The sequence below is a fragment of the Pteropus alecto genome, unplaced genomic scaffold, assembly GCF_000325575.1.
Source record: "Pteropus alecto unplaced genomic scaffold, ASM32557v1 scaffold28, whole genome shotgun sequence".
Lineage (NCBI taxonomy): Eukaryota > Metazoa > Chordata > Mammalia > Chiroptera > Pteropodidae > Pteropus > Pteropus alecto.
In genome coordinates this window covers 1,303,144-1,307,819 of record NW_006441063.1, presented here as the reverse complement: position 1 = coordinate 1,307,819, position 4,676 = coordinate 1,303,144, and the positions used below count along the sequence as shown (strand labels likewise).

The 4,676-nt window shown below is 46.2% G+C and overlaps 1 long non-coding RNA gene across 5 annotated transcripts in view; it reads right to left on the bottom strand.

Annotated features, from left to right (window-relative positions):
• LOC112484907 overlaps positions 1-4,676 on the bottom strand; it is a 97,388-nt gene that overhangs the window by 72,008 nt on the left and 20,704 nt on the right. For 3 of the 5 annotated variants that reach the window (XR_003048292.1, XR_003048291.1, XR_003048289.1), the window contains one exon: positions 2,917-3,018. The exons of the other annotated variants lie outside the window; for them this stretch is intronic. This is a non-coding gene — a long non-coding RNA (uncharacterized LOC112484907). Of the gene's footprint in view, positions 1-2,916; positions 3,019-4,676 lie in introns of those variants that run through there. 5 annotated transcript variants of the gene reach the window in all.

The following is a 4,676-nucleotide window of genomic DNA, read 5'->3' as shown; positions in this document are numbered from 1 at the left end:
CAATTGTCAAATTTTCACTTGTAAGAGGGGCCATTCTTTCCATGTTAGATGCAAACACACTCTTTTCTTCATCTTTCCTCCCCATTCTTCATCCTTATTCTTTTCTTCGGTTCTCCTGCCTCCTCAGATTTTAAGCCGGCAAACCCACAAGATGTGGGAGACTGCTAGTTGGGAAAGGAAGATTTGAGAATGCACACTGCAAAAAAACCTCAGTCTGGTGCCCTCACAGAAGGTATGGGAAGAGGGAGAGGCAGCTGGAGCTAGGGTGTAGGAAAGGTATGCAAACTAGATGGTTGTTAAAGCTGGTTATTGCCTCTTTTCTCTCCTCGCGGAGTCCTGGATTCCAGCGTCAGCACGTTGTGTCCCAGCTCTGCAATCTCAGCTGGGCAGAGTGACTCACCCATGACATTGCAGGTCCCGTTTCCTGGGGAAGCAGATGCTGGGATGGAGATTAGCATGCAGGACATTTTCTTGGGGAGCATTTCTAGGGTCAGCACCTGGAGAAGGGCGGGGCTAGAAGCCAAGCAGGCAGAGGAGGAAACTGAACTACAATGCTAGCCCTACAAGAGCCTCAGCTGACCCCTCAGAGCACTCTGGAGCTGGGTGACACTTCGGAGTTGTTCAGAGTTGGGCTGCAGGAGCAAGCCCTGATAGCCTTGCAGGGATCAGCCCCTGGGCATGGGCTGCTCCAGAAGCTGGCATGACCCTGGGCAGGGCGGTTTCTTCAGCCTTGAGGAAGGGCTGACAGCTGGGGATAGGCTGCAGACAGCACTCTCAGCAGTGGAGGGTGTAAATCCTTCTTTTCTGAAGGGAGGGCCTAGCAACCAGCACCCTGCCTCCTGGATGGGTGAACTGAGGGTTCTCCAATCAAAGGAGGATCATTCCTTAGGATTCCTGCCTCCTCACAGAGGCCATCCTGGCCTCTTTTCCTGCTGCATCTCCTCCTGTTCTCCTTTCATCATTCCTGCCAGCTCTCCTCCCACCATCCTGCCATCCTTCCCATTCCTCTTCCCTTCCTTATTCCCTGCAGGGGCTGCACAGAGGTTTTTAAAGTTTTAAAGGCCATCCAATCTGGTGGGCCAGTGCAAGTTTACAAGGAAGCGGAACTGCCCTGATTGAGGTGGAAGGCCAGGGAGCCCCTCCCTCTGGCCATTGTGGTCTTGCTATAAAACACTTTGTAATCTGTAAAGGGCTGGTTGGCTGAACAAGGAGCATTTTTTTCCCTCTCTAATTGGGCGGTTCCAAATTTCACTGCAGGGGATGCTAAATTGTTGTAGGCACTTCTATTTTATTTGTGTCAACAGGAGCAGGAAAATGACAGTTGTGATGTGACCTGTAATGTAAAGTAAATTCCGGTGGGTCGTTTGGCATGTTGGTATGTACGTGTTAGGTTTCATCTGCTTTAGGAGAAGGCAGTGGGTCTAACTGAGGACAGACGTTTAAGAATGGGTACTTAACACTTTATCACGAATCTACACTCCAGAGCCCGTCATGGCCTAGGCATTAACTGGCACCAGAGGTTTTGTTCATTAGCATAAAGGGCCTTAGAAAGAGTTCTCACTGGGGTCAGAGAGGGGTGGACTGGGTAGGAATAGGAGCGGCATCCCAGTTCTTGCAGGCACAGAGTAGGAAAATCCGGCATGCCCTGTGGTTTGTTCTTGTATGAATGGCATCGTGGGTGTCTTTCCTAAGTGGTCCTGCGAGCATCTGGCTGCTGATTTGGTAGATTTTTGTCCCCCTGGAGTCGAACTAGAAAGATAGAGAATCTCACTGCAAGGATTCCTCAGGCAAACTTTTCTGCAGCAGCTGCCAGAGCTCTGAAAAGGAGAGAGGGCTGGATCTTCACAGAATTTACAGAACAAGTTATAGAACTGCTTGGCACAGCTTGCTCAGAACTTGACCTGAAGACTTCTTTTCACAGTGACCTAGTGGTACAGTAGGGGACGGGTCCTCCACCTTCACTCACCTCTAATTAGTCATGGCGACACAGATTTACCAAAAAGAACCTAATTGTTTTTCAAGACCAAACTAGCTTAGGTCAATTTGCAAGAGCCAAAAACCCCATCCCAGATCCTCTATAAAACCTTAATCGGCTTTGAATTCCCATCTCCCCACATCAGTTACTACCGTGTACCCCAATGTTTTCTCATGGGAGTAACAGGGTTCTAATGGTGTGTCTTCTGTCATAAAAAGTTTTAAGGACTAAAAGTACCTTTTTGTTAAACACTTTCAAAACAGATTGGATCCACAAATTGAAGACTGATCTCTTGGAGTTAAGGTGGAAGGTGGGAAGGGGAGTTTTAAAAAATCAGCAGTGCTCAGAAATGTCCGCAGCTTTTCTAATACTTGTCAACGTCACAGCAAGGAAGCCTCTGGCATTCATTAATCAGTAGAAGCTTTTAAGGGCTGGTGTACACAGGCACTGGGACAGGCAGAGTACAAAGCGAACTGCATGGATATGGTCCCTTGTGTCTCCACATTTACAGTTCAGGCTGGATGATGACACGGTGACATTAGATTAGGAGCAGTCGCCAACCGCACACACATCCTGCACACAACTGGACAATCAATGCAAGACATGTTGAGAAGGTAATTAGATTAGATATATATATCTGATGGCTTGGAATGCTGATTGCCTACCAAGGAAAAAACTAGGGTTGTGAGTTACATTCTCGATTTGGGTTAAATCTTCTCTCCCTATAGGCTGGCCTTGAGGGGTGGAGTCGGAGTCACTGGGGACCAGAAGGTTCTCAGCCAGCAGTAATGTGCTCACCTGTATGAGGTAAACCCCAATGCTTAAGACCTGAGAGCACAATATCAATTCAGAACTATTCTGATATTGGATGGCATTGTGTTCATAGAAGGTGGATTCAACCCCATAAGATGATTCATAATTACCCTAAGCCAATCATGGTACAAACATTATTCTTTAATGATTTAGTTTAGGGACATCCCTGTCCTGGCCAATAGAACCTAACGGGGATCCTGGTGGGATGTTTCTCAGAAATAGTTTTCTTCCTGTAAAAAGAGAAATGTTTTAGGAGATTGATGTCATCATCACCCATTCACATTCTTCCCGCCTTTGAATGTTGTTGTAAGGATGTAAGATATTGAAACAGCAGCAGCAGCCATTTTATGACCATGAGGGGATGACAGAATGAATAGAAAGGTAGAAAGAGCCTGAGTACTTGATGACCTTTTTGGCTACTGAACTCAAGACCACCTGCCTCTGGGCTTCTTGTCAGAGATATTAACATACCTTTACTGTTTAAAATTATTTTTGTTGGATACTCTGCTAAGAGCATCCTAATGGGTAATACCCCTATTTAATAATTGAAAAAGCTAAGGCCCATAGAGATTAGGTCATAAAGTTGGTTAATGAAAAAGAGGGGCCTTTAATCCAGGGATTCGAATTTCATCCAGAGCACTCTTCTCTGCCTCTTAACTCAGCAGAGTCTTAGAGAACCCCTGGCCTCCTCAAGGCCAAGAGTGCCAATGATTGGATTCTGTGTGCCTGCCTCCCTTTCCCCACCAAATTAGAGAGGTGGCTTTCACCTGATTGACCTTATTGGCTTCTCACTAATGTTCTGTTTGGAGAAAAAGGCTTCAAAGCTTTAAAATCTTTTACAACCACTGTCTCATCCTGCACCCTTCAATTAACAGGAGCCAGCTCTTTACCCCACTACAGGGGAAACTATAAAGAAAATGTTTTTTTTCTACGAGGAAATGTGTGTGGGGGATATAGTATTTTATTTCCTAACTTTAATCCTAGAAATTCCAGCAAACTGCTCACTCCTGTGCTCACACACACACACACACACACGCATGCACACACACACACACAAATGCACTTCAGGAGCACACACATGGAGACATGTCACTCACTGGATTTTCATCCTATTAGGCTCTCTGGGATTATCAGATACAGAGACAAATTGAGGCTAGCACAGGTTCTGGGGTTTACAGAAGCCTCTGGAGGGCTGAGCATGAGCAAGAACTCCCACCTTGGTTCTGGAAACAGCCAGCAGCCATGGGTGGACTTTCCATCTGACTTTATCCTTGGCTGTTCCAGACTCTGGGGCCACCTCCATTTTCGAGACCCAGCTTCTCTCAGCTTCTATCACTCCTTTTCAATGTATCCAGAATTGGCAACCTTCCCCCAAAGCAGATCTGATTGGGTGGCCTCCTCACCACAGCCTAGCTTGGGCTAGACAGAGTTCTCAAGCCAGGGCACCTCTGGTCTTTCCCAGGGTGCAGATTCCTAATCCAATCAATGGTGACAGGATCACAGAGTTCCACTGACAACTATGCAAAATAAACATGGCTCTCCTCAAATTGGGGTTATGAACCTTACAAGTGCCTGCCATTTAATCAGTCCTGTTACAGCCTTCCAAGAACAACTGGAAACTTCTTTCCTTTCTTTCCTTTCCTCCTCTATGCCCTCCCTTCATTTCTTCCTTCCTTTCATTGCTTTTTCATTCGATAAACATTTCTTCAATGCCTACTCTCCCAGTTACCTATTGCTGCATAATAAATGATCTTAAAATCTAGTAGCTTCAAAAGAAGACTATTTTATCATATCTCACAATTTTGGGGGTCAGAATTTTGGGGGGCAGGGCTTGACTGGGCGATCCTTTTTCCCCTCGTAGCATCTGTTGCCATCACTCAGCAGTATT